The sequence below is a fragment of the Montipora capricornis genome, chromosome 10 (assembly GCF_036669925.1).
Source record: "Montipora capricornis isolate CH-2021 chromosome 10, ASM3666992v2, whole genome shotgun sequence".
NCBI lineage: Eukaryota > Metazoa > Cnidaria > Anthozoa > Scleractinia > Acroporidae > Montipora > Montipora capricornis.
In genome coordinates this window covers 14516126-14528625 of record NC_090892.1, presented here as the reverse complement: position 1 = coordinate 14528625, position 12500 = coordinate 14516126, and the positions used below count along the sequence as shown (strand labels likewise).

The 12500-nt window shown below is 39.6% G+C and overlaps 1 long non-coding RNA gene across 1 annotated transcript in view; it reads left to right on the top strand.

The window, feature by feature from the left end:
• The first annotated feature begins 1632 nt into the window (after positions 1 to 1632).
• The window catches only part of LOC138019807 (uncharacterized), a 42380-nt gene continuing 31512 nt past the window's right edge, over positions 1633 to 12500 (top strand). The window contains exons 1-3 of the long non-coding RNA XR_011126237.1: positions 1633 to 1669; positions 2166 to 2235; positions 4483 to 4621. This is a non-coding gene — a long non-coding RNA (uncharacterized lncRNA). The remainder of the gene's footprint in view (positions 1670 to 2165; positions 2236 to 4482; positions 4622 to 12500) is intronic.

The following is a 12500-nucleotide window of genomic DNA, read 5'->3' as shown; positions in this document are numbered from 1 at the left end:
TAAAAGGGTTGTCATTCATGAATAAGGTCGATACACTAGTGAAGATAACAGAGTTAAACAATGTTAAAGTTTTTATGAATGGTAAAAATCTTTTTCACTAACCTGTAAGTTTTTTGTTTAATGTCTCCAGAAATTCTGAGGCTGCTTCCGGATCCGGCATTGCGCTAAGTGTATCATCTACAAAGCTCTTGTAGAAGAGAGGCAACTTGTTTTCTCTCTCTAGCTGTTTCTCGATTTTGCCCATGAAGGCGTTTGCCATGAGGGGACCCAATGGCGATCCCACAGCTACACCGTCCACTTGTTCGTACAACTTTCCTTCAAACTGAAATAGCTGATTTTTGGTGGCGATTCTCAACAACTCCATCAAATCTAACTTCGTGATGTTAAGATCGTGCTCTCTGTTAAACCAGTCGTTTTCAAAGGCTCTCTCTGTTATGCTCTCGATGGTTTCATCCACTGGAACGTTAGTAAACAGTGACGATTACTACTATTTCAGTTTGAAGGAAAGTTGTACCGCGAACAAGTGGACGGTGTAACTATGGGATCGCCGCTGGGTCCCCTCATGGCAAACGCCTTCATGGGCAAAATCGAGAAACAGCTAGAAGGAGAGTACAAGTTGCCTATCTTCTACAAGCGCTTCGTAGATGATACACTTTGCGCAATGTCGGATCCGGAAGCAGCCTCAGAATTTCTGGAGACATTAAACAAGACTCATCCCTCCCCAGTTTTGATTTTACATCGTAAGTTTTTGTCCATGATTTAGCAGATGGACATTTGAACGGAAGGAAATTAGAATTATTTTGTTTTATTTCCTGAATATGTTTTGTTTCCAGTTTGGTAACAGTAAATGATGAAAAACGAGTTCATTAATATTTGACTCGTAAAATCGTGTGAGCCCCCCTGAACTGTTGACTAACAACGTTGAGTGACAAAGTCGACTTCAAGACCAACAGACCTCATTTGCTCAGGGCTTTTAGCTTTCGGGCTAGTTGTCCAGCAGTCTCTCATTCGATTGCCGATAAGAGATATAAGGATGTTTTTTCTCTGAAAAAAAACTTGACAAGCAAAACTGCCGTCTTTACTTATTTATCTAGTTTAGCAAACCGCAACTGCTACCTGTCGTTGTTGTTCACTTAGCCGTACATGATCGGTATAGATTGTAGCTTGTCAGTGAGTTGTGAAAGAACATCGTATTAACCTGTGTTAGTCGTCATTTACCGCTACCAACCTGTAAACAAAACAGCATAACTGAGTAAATAAAACAAAATAATTCTAGTTTCCTTTCATTAAAATGTCCATCTGCTAAATTATGGGAAAAAACTTACAAGTTAATAAAAGCGACTTTTACCACTCTTGGTTCAGGTGACACAAGGAATAGCATTGTAAAACTGTCACTTTGTTCTCTCTAGTGTAGAGACCTTATTCATAAATGACAGCTATTTTAACATTCTTCTGTCATTGTGCAAATCCACCTACAAAGCCTCATTTGAATGCATGAATTTTTTTCAATCACATGTGCCAACAAGGGTTGGTAGCCTAATTTGCACATAGACTAAACAAAAGAATAATAAAGTAGCCACCACCCATCCACAAGGTCCACTGATGCGATATCATGTATTTAAAAGCCCCAATCGCTGAGTTCATGTACCACTTACAGAGATTATCAAAGGTACTTACTTTGTAATACGATTTACATTTAGAAGATTTTCAGTTTGTTCGATTGTTGGAACAAAGGTGGTTTACTACTTGGCTACGCAAACATTATAAGACAAACAATTTCTTATTGTTATTGTATTGTTTTCTTAAATATACTACAAGGTATTTGTAAGTATTAACTACGACGTGCTTTTATTTTACTAAAAACTCTTTAGAAGGTAACAATTGACAATTGGCATAACAAATATCTGGTCAAACACTTCAATTTCTTAATTTAGCCCTGACGACATCTAGAAATTAGCGACAACATTATTTTTTCACGGGTTTTTACGCATTCTCTTTTTCGAAACAAACACAAGATTGGGTAAACTGAACATTTGAAAAATACAACTGGACAAATTAAACGTATGCTAGGCTATTCTGGAACATTTTCTGAAAGTCCATTGTAAAGGTTAAAAAAAAAAAGATTTATTGGTTAACATTTTTCGCACTTTGCTTCAATATCGCAGACTTGGGAACACGTGTTAGCTCAAGAGAAATTCCAACACTCCAGAAGTTACCATTCTAAACCACTTTCAGGTGAGAATATGTAGTCGAGGTTATCAACCATCCAAGGTCTATATTTAGAAAACCTGAAATGAAGTCAGCAAAAGCAGTATAATTAATAATGATTATTAAGGTCCTGTTTCTTTGGCATACTGTTTTCTTTGCAGTCTTTCAACTGACTCCTTTTGACGTTAATTTTTAGTTTTTCTGACGAGCTCATTCATAGCCGAAGTAAATGAACTTCGATAGAATTCAATAGACAATATCTCATAGAGATACAAAGAAATAACAAATCTTCCTTTCTGATGCGCGCCAGAGAACATTTAAAACCAAATAAGCCAGTTCGTGGTTTTGACTACGTATCAGATCTGAGTCGGAATAAAACTTTACTTTTATTATTTATTTATTACATTCGAGGGAACCGAGACGCTTTCTAATCGCGTCGATTTGAGATTTTTTTGTGTGGCTGATTACTCGCCTCGATTTCATGTGGGGGCCTCGAAATCGCACGAAGTAACGTGTCGTTTGACGTGGATGGACAAATTATTCCAGGCCCGCAACATCTAAACATATGCTCGATTTGACGCGTTAATTTGCGCACGACTTGTCTTTCGAGTGTTTCTTTCACTGTTATTTTCTCCTCGAGGTTTGAGGTCTCCTCGAGGTCTGTTTTACCTATTCGATATTTAGCTTACTTTGACTGATACTACTGATACGTCTCGGGTTTGCATAACTGTCTCGAATTCTCCCAACTCCCCTTTGTGTTTAGATGAAGCTAGTTAATAGTTCCTCGCAATCAAATTTCGCGAAAGTGTTGGTTCTTCTGTTTGCGCAATGTTGGAACCATTTGAATGGCCTCCGCACAACCTTGTTTTTGCGTCTAACATTTGCCCAACATCCGTTCAGCTTTTGTTGAACGAATGTTGGTCAAATGTTGAAACCGTTAAATGGACCTTTAGCCAGAAAAGTACGTCTTTTCACGTGTTTTTAAAGACCACAAAAAAATTTTAATAGTTTTAGGTCATGAAATATTTTCCTCCTGACCATACCTCGGTTTTCACATGACATCACGGCCGCCATGTTGGAGCCCCGACCAAATCCTTCGGGAATTTAACTCTATTATTATGCAAACGTTTTCTTTTGTTTTCGCTGAAAACACGGCTGTTGATTACATGAGTAAAAACCAACCATTCAGCGTGTCACCCAAAATGTTTTGCCAGGATTTTGCAGGGCTTTCTCTCGATTTCAATATTCATTTTTCCTTTTCGGTTGACTTTCCCGTGGTATTTGCGTTGGTCCTTATCTTCTGAGGGATATAATGTATTTCCGATGTTATGGTATCAAGTTGTTCCAAATACTTTAAACTACGCCATACCTATGCCCATTGTTAAGAAAGACACAAAAGTATTCAACAAAGATTTTGCTAAAGGGTAAATGGAAAGGTTTTTACCAACTTCGCTCCCTCTGAACCGGAAATCCGACCAGAATATAGGCTACCTGTCCTGTAGTCTCTTGTTGATGCTCTTGACCAAAAACTTAAGATAAAGGTGAAACGTTCTAGAGTAACAATACAAATACGAGGAGAATTTGGCACGAATAACGATAAAAGCTATAGCACAAAACAATCATTGAAGGAAACAATAACAGTGTAAGCCTGACCGGTTAGAAGATCATCGCTTTCATTTTGGTATATATGTATCAAGGGAAATTTTACCGTGTGTAACTACTGTCCATAAATAAAACAGAAATGTTGAAGAAGTCATGAAATTCCTCGTGTGGAATAGAATGATTGGTTATACGGTTTTTGAGTGGTTTCCGTCATGGGGAAGGCTTAAATATCCGCGGATGACTTATTCTGTTATGCGATCTCATGATAGAAGGTAATGTAAAGCTACAATCGGCGACAAAATTAGTTGAGACACTTTGCCAACAGAGGACACTGGCAACGACACTTTTAGTGTTTTCAAAGAATAATAGTCCAAAAAGTACTTTCGCGGAAACCCCTTCCCCTCCCCCCTAATCAATGTTGTGCCGCTGTTGTTAAGGGTCGTAGGCAACAGAAAGTAACACAACATTGTCCCAGGGGGTGAGGGGGAGAGGGGAAATGGAACCATAAGGATAAGAGTGTCTCGACAATTTAGGACGCCGATTGTAGCTTTGCATAAAATTTCCCTCGATTTCTTGATCAATAAGCTAAAGGTTTGACGTTCCCTCCCACGCCTCGGTTTTAGTCAAAACTACAAATTTTAAAACATTGACTCATTTATTCTATATCTAAAGGATATGACAATGAAGATTGTACTGTACCTCAGTATCGCAACACTCTGCATCGCCGTGTCCAGCGGCAGGAAATCTTGTCTTGGGAGTGGACAGACGGGTAAACGAGCAGCTAATCCTGATGCAGCAATTGCTACCGAAGGTTGGGAGAGGAAGAAGGGTGCTCAGCAAACTAGCTGGAATGACTGTTACGGTCACTGCAGGGGTTTCTGCCAGAAGACCACAGGCAGCTGGAGCAGCTGCATGTCATTCGATGTAAACCGCGAGAATACTGAGACTGGCAAAACAAAATGCAGTTGTTGGGGATACTCGGATGGGGAACCCCCTTTACAGTCAGCATCATATTCTGGTGTCGACGGCGGTTTAGGATACAAGCACTATGGCCCGTGCCAAGAGATTTAAATCATCCAAATATGGTGTAAACCTCGACCATCTTTTCTGGTGAATAAAGTGCATCCAAACCTGATAAGTCCACTTTTATATGTACAGTATAATAAAAATTAACCTGAATCAACCAAACCTCAGGGTATAGAGGTTAAACCAGCCGCAATAATCTTCAAACAAAACCATTTCTCCCTTACCCAGCCCACCTTGTAATTACGCTTTGAAAAATGTAATGCGTCTCTAAAAGCCTTCTCTTTATCTATATTAACACTTAGTTCTTTATCTATATTAAGAGCGTTTACTTGATCTCGAGTATCAGTCTACTCTTCATTGTAATTTTTATTTAAGAAATAGAAAACATGTACCGTGTTTCTATCGAGTTATAGAAACAGGATTGAACGTTTGGGAGAACGAGAAATGCTGTGGGAACACGAGCCACAGGCGAGTGTTTCCACAGCTTTTTCGAGTTCTCCCAAACCTTCACGAGTGTTTCTATAACTCGATAGAAACACGGAGTACATGTTTTCTATTTCTTTTAGAAAACAACGCGACGAGAAAAAGGAAAACAACTTGTTAACTCTAATTATCAAAATGTAAATTCTCTTTGCTCGCGCTATCACTACGTCAACAGCTCGTGCTAGTTCTGTGTCTCCGCCGAGTTATAGAAACACGATTTTTAACCAATCAGCGCGCGTATTTTCTTAGGACTGTATTCTAAACCATGGAAAAGACAAGGATGTGCATGCCCTTTTCGATGTCAACGAAGTCGTGGCCAAATAGACCAATTTCGACATAGTAAAATTCAGTCCTAAACAAAAGACATCATCCCGAGATATTCCCCTGGGGAATAAACTCATACAAAGCCTTACATTTATTCCCCAGAGCCTCGAGTGTGTGCCTTACATTACAACAACTCGAATTTGTATGTTTAGATGCTACTGTAGTTTCTCGCCATGACTATGGCAGCGTTATGCTCTGATGATTTAGGAATACCGCTATTTCAAGGGCATTTACGCTTATTATCAGGGAACGGCTAAGAATGGTTGGTTGGTTCCACTCATGGCTACTGGAACGGTTCGGTTGTGTCGTACGTCATTGAACGGGCTCCGCTGTTGGCCAAAAGAACACTAGAACGAACAAAGATAACAATGGATTTAACACAGAAAACAATAGGAAGTACGACACTATACAGCCAATGAAAAATACTGTTCAACAACAGGTACGACCGTACCGAACGGCTAATAGCTAATTTATCTTTTGTTAGTATTAGCCTATTCTCTATTTCAAAAGCTGTTACATGTACTTTATTTCTGATTTTAGAAAGCAAATTCTACACACACACACACACAAAAAGGAAGCCAAAGAGTCAATTTGACAAAACTGATAACAAAGCTTCCTTTCGATTTGATACACGTTACCATGCAAATAGCTTACAGAGCACCTTAACTACTGAAAAACTCAACCTTTGTAGTAGCACTTGTTTGTGGCGAGGTTTGAGCTCACAGACAAAAACGGCGCAATATTTCAGCAAAGATAGAATAAGATTTATATGAAGTTGTGTGTGATCGGCTACTGCAGCAAGATGAAATCAAACAAATGTCTTTTATTGACTTAAAAATTGTAAAAATTGCTGATGATAACATGTTTCCATAACTCAAATTAGCTATAAAAAAGCTGTGAAAGCTAAGCCATCCTATGCCTTGCAAATATCAGCAACTTTATTCATTTAATTCAATGAATGGCAAGGATACCAGAGGTTATGCCTATCGAGGGTATCCGCCCCCAGTCGGATAAAATTAACTGACAGTCGATTTTGATGAGGGAGGAAAAGTGGAGTACCCCGAGAAAAACTCTCAGAATCAGATTAAGATCGACTGAAACTCGGCCTACATGTGTTACTAGGCCAGGGTTGAACCCGGCTCACACAGGGTGGGAGCTCTGACTCCCGAGATGGCATCCTGCACGAGTCTCGTACATCACAGGATTGGGGCATCCGAACTAATTTCCAACTTGTTAGTAACACTCATATTTTTGTAAAGTATGTTCCAGTCATCATAGATAAATATACATCTTTGTTCATTTACTAGTAGCAGGGCTTAAAATTCACCATCTCCTTCGCAATACGTCTATTATTTTATGAAAATGGCATTTTGCAAGTATCTTGATGTAAGGGATCCTTAAATCGTGCCTGGACGACGGTGAAAAGATTTTGACTCGTCCAAGCAGCCAATGGCAAAACGTTGAACGCAGCAACTAGAATGTGTCTTCTCCACTCCTTTCTCCAGACTGCCATGACGGCCAAATTCTGGTATCGCGTTTCAATCGCCAAGGATATACTCGTGAAAAGCCATTCGATCACCAATGGAACTGCAGTCAACTTGACAAAAGATACCAACAATAACCAGAAGGAGATGTTCTTCATATAAATTAATTGGTACAAATGAAAGAATCCATTTATGGAGACAATTGCGGCGGACTCATAGAGCATGCTCATAATAGCGATATCCGCTGTTACTCTTTCGCTACGCGGAGTTCGGTAACGGCCCCAAGGAACTGAGGCTCTGTTCAAGGTTCGTTGGCATATGTGATCGATGACAACAACTGTGCTTCGCTCTATGACTTCGGCAGTGCCGTGAATTATTCCAAGATAGGCGATGGCTTCTAAGTTGCCGAGATCCACCTGCAAAACCCGGAATATGATCGCTGTGGAACTATACAATGGCGTCATGATAACGTAAGAATAAGCTGGATGTGCTATTCTCCAAAGTCTCTGAACACAAATACGAGATATTGTCTTGAAGGCCACCCCAAGGAGTGGAGAAAATACGGCGACTATCAGTTTGCCTTTTTGGTTCTGTTTGTTATACACAGGATAAATAATTGAAGAAATAATGACACACGCTGTTAAAGGTAAACAATAAATGGTTGAAAAAAGAATGAAAACAGTGCGTTTTTGTCGCTTTGAGTGAAGGCAGAGATGATTTGTTAACAAGTAGGTTTGGCCAAAATTACTCAGGGCAAAGAGAATGTTAAGAGGGATGACTTGTTCCTTGGAAAGCGGGAATGATTTACTGATTCCCAGAGCTTGTATAGTCACTCGATACAGTGAATCCAGGCAATACATGAACATGCAACATAGAAAGAGTTTTGTCTTTACTCCTGACAGTTGATATGGACGGAAAAGAAGTAGTGCAAGTACAAACACCCAGACGTACAAAATGAAGCAAGAGATGATACTACAAATGACCTGCATCCATTGTAACTTTAGTGGAACGAAGGTCTTTGGTTCGAAATGACAGTTGAGAAACGTTTTATAGCTAAGATAAGAGACCATAGTGAACAACATACCAATAGCGATGGCTGACAGCAACGAAATCGAAGCACCGATGATCGTTGACTGACACATTGTTTGCAAAGCAGATGGTCTAAGCTGCTTCCAGGACATTGCTCGTTTGAGATCCGCTTCCTGATTTTCGTTTTGTTCTGCGATATCTCCGAGGGAACAAGCGTCTAAAGAAACCGCCTTGACTCTACAGGAGGCTGGTAAAAAATCATCCACCGTCACCTCTTTATCGCTGTATTCCTGATAAATAATCTCGTCCACTGGTTGAGCGTACCATTCTCGGCCTGTATTCTGCAAAAGGCTGTATTCACAGGTTTCTTGACTATCTTCAGGGTTTTTTGGGTTGTATTTTTCGGATACGCTACTTGTGAAACTAAAGATGATGTTTCCAAACACTTCGATGCATGTGCGTTCATCCATTTTATACTTCGTTCAAGAAACGTTTAGTCGTGCAATGTTAAAAGAAAACTGAATTCTGTGCCTTCTGTCCAAGGAAAATTTGTTTATGCGACAGCGGCTTATCTCGAATATGTGTCTCTCATTCAAGGGCGTTCCGGCTTTATTAACCTTTTTATCTCCCGGCACGTGTCTAGGTTTCGATTCGCTTACGTAAAAGGTTTGAGACCGATGCTGAATTACACAGGATTTTTGCTGTTATTCAAAGTTATTTTTGTTTCAAGAAAACTGGCCCGGCGGAACTTCGCATATAAAGGGGCCGGGATGCTCGTCGGAAATTTTAAATTAAACTCCTAAAGGAGACCAATCTGGGCTTAGCCAAGCCTTTTTTACCCCTAAAAAAGACCATATTTAAAACATATTAAATATATATTTTATATTTCTTTGCGTGCAACCCTAAACGAGACCTTTATGGCAACGTATGGGCACATAATGGCGTTTTGCCCAGAAAACTCTAAGTGAGACCAAAATCCGAAATTTACCACCCTAAGCGAGACGACGAGCATTCCCTGGAAATAAAACTCTACTTTCTCACTCTCTTTGATAATCGACAATGACAAAAAAAAAATTAGTTTACGCTTAGTCAATGGTCGACAGTATCAAAGCATGAACAAATCAACAATAAGAACACACATCCTGTAACGTCGTGCTGTCATCTGTTTGTCGAAGTCTGGATACTCCATGGATAAACGAAACTCGAGTTTTTTTATGCATTACATCCAGCTTTCGTCTCGCCTCACTTATTATCCTGGCTTAGGACGACTAGAAAAACCTTCTGTTTTTTTTAACCATATTGTAAGTACCTAAAGAAATTAATGGGCGAGTTGCGAGATATTTCCATCCGTTAAACTATATTTCCTGTTGACTGTTAGCTATTCGGACTTATTCTTCAAAACTTCGGCGACGTCTTGAATAAATTCTCTCCGAATCGAAAGGAGGAAACTTCTGAAATTCACATTGAGATCTTCCCTTATCAAATTGAATGTTGTACCCTGATAACTAAATTACTGTAATTACCGTGCTTTCGACCCTTTTGCGATGCTGTATTGTTATAGTCATGCAAATAATGTTCATTGTTGTTGTTGTTGTTGTTGTTGTTGTTGAGAGTCGCTATTCGAAAGGGGAAGTAGGAAAAATGAGCATAGATAGGAAGGTGTGAACCGCGCTTGGTTTAAAACCAGGATACGTTCCTAAAAAGTCATGCAAGAAAAACTTCTTTTCCGTCAACAAAACACTATTACCAATCATGGCTACACAATGACAGTTGTCTATACCAAATAATGTGAATGCGACATAATTTTGAATAGATTTTTTGAAATTATCTTTTTTAGGCTTTTGTTGCTAAATATTTAGCGCATTTGAGATTGGAGAACGTCCTGTACAAGATTTCTGTACTGAACATGCGCAAAACGTTGGGAAACCGATTTTCCACAGTACGCAAGCTTGAGCGGAAATCTTGTTCTCGGCTCTCTTGCTACAATCTAAAGATCTCTTTTTGTGCGTATTTTGTCTTGGAGCTATCTCATAAACATCTATTACCGTGTTAAATGAAAAAAAGGAAGCCAGTTTGTAGACGGGAATGCTCTGCCTTTTTTCACTCTACATCATTTAATAATACAAATTGGTTGAATCATTTCGTAAAGTGTGAAGTCAGCAACAGGCGTCACCTTCACCTCTTTATCGCTGTATTCCTGATAAATAATCTCTTCCACTGGTTGAGCGTACCATTCTCGGCCTGTATTCTGCAAAAGGCTGTATTCACAGGTTTCTTGACTATCTTCAGGGTCCTTTGGGTTGTATTTTTCGGATACGCTACGTGTGAAACTGAAGATGATGTTTCCAAACACTTCGATGCATGTGCGTTCACCCATTTTGTACTTCGTTCGGGAGAAGTTTATCGTGCAGTATCAGTTAAAAAAATTTGAATTCTCTGCCTTCTGTCCAAGGAAAATTTGTTCATACGACAAGCTTATCTCGAATATAATAATAATAATACTCGTTACTTCCGCCCACGTGTTTAGGTTCGATTCGTCTACATAGAAGGTTTGAGACCGATGTTGAAATCAAGTATTCAGGAGTTTTGGTGTTATTCGAAGTTATTTTTGTTTCGAGAAAACTAAAACACTGCAAATGGACCGGCTACTTTCTCAATCTCATTGATAATTGACAAAGACAAAAAAAAAAAATGGTTAGCGTTAAACAGAAGCTCGGGACCTTGAAGCGTTTAACTCTGGTTGAGAGCTGGGTTTTTTTTTTCTTTAGAAATTTTCTAATTTGGATGTAACGTTGCTCTTGCATTTTTCCGCGCGTGCAGTATCGATCTTATTTTTGTCCATATTTGGGCATAAAATTGGTGTCCTAAAATCCCCAGCTTTTTTCCAAGGAAAAGACTCGCAAGTTACACGCTTCAAGGTCACGTGCTTCTGCGTTAAGTAAATGTTTATATATGGTTTAGGATTTGTATACCGCACAGCACGGTCTCATGCATGGCGGTTTACAATTCTTTCTCAAGGGTGCATGAGGTCGGACCAAGAGAAAATGAGGGGACAGAGAGGAAGGCTCAAGGCGTTGGCCGGGATATGTCATGTCCACGAAAGTTATTTTTAGACGAGCGGAAGTCTTTGTTCTAGGGGAAGTCTGTCTTCCGAGACGTCCGCATGCAATCTTGCTTCGCTCTTAGGTTCTTAGTGAAAAGAGAAAATGATGGCGCACGTGGAAGGCTGATGAATATATATTTTCTTTCAAACATCGGACCGAGGTTGGCCTGCATGCGGACGTCTCGGAAGACTTCCGCTCGTCTAAAAATAACTTTCGTGGACATGACATATCCCAAGGGCTGGACCGGGAGCCTCCTTCTCTGTCCCCTCATTTTCTCTTGGTCGGACGTTAGCTTGTCACGAGAATTCGTTTCGCATCACTTATCTTATGTCGTGGCGTTCGACGACTAGAAAACTCTGGCTTCATTGGCCAAATTCTGTCTTCTCTTTTCCATTTTTTTACCATATTGTGTATTAACAGAAAGTAATAATAGCGTAAACTGATCAACCTAAAGAATTTAATGGGCCAGTTGTGAGATATTTCCGTCCGTTAAACTATATTTCCTATTGACTGCTAGTTGCTCAGCCTGGCTATTCAGACTATATTCTTTAGAACTCCGCGACGTCTTGAATCAATTCTGTTCAAATCGAAAAGGAGAAACTTCTGAAATCTGTAGAGTAAGAGCGCAGGAGAGACGCATATCGAGTGAATTCAAACTGGGCACATTGAGAAAAGAAATTATTTACTGAGAAAAGAAGGTTTTCTTGACTTTTGAAAAAGATATCCTGGTTTCAAACCAAGTGCGGTTCAAACCTCTCAATGTGTGCTCATTTTTCCAATTTCGCCTTTCGAAACACGAGTTTCAAATCGGGGCTTTGATCAATTAGTTTTGATTTAATAGCATTTATGAATATAATATCCCGAGAGCGCGAGTTGAAACCTAGCATCCTTTTAGTCGAGGTCATGACGGCCTGCCCATGACATCAGGGAGGTTAAGGAAGAACGAGTACCACGGCTACGAGAACTTTGCCTAACAAGACGCTAAGTTTAAGCATTTACTCGTAATACCATGTTGCACAGTTGTACATTTACTTGTGAAAGAGTTAGAAGCAAAACCGCATGGATTAAATAGACTTTCTTTTGATATTTAAATTTGCCAAGTACGGAACAAAAGAAGCAAATGTTTCTGCAGCCAGTTGAACTCTGGTTGGTTCATTCATAACAACGGAAAATGTATCGGTAAGCAAATAATGAATGCCCTAGCTTTTGGGGTAGTTTGATTTAGTACAGGATAACGTGA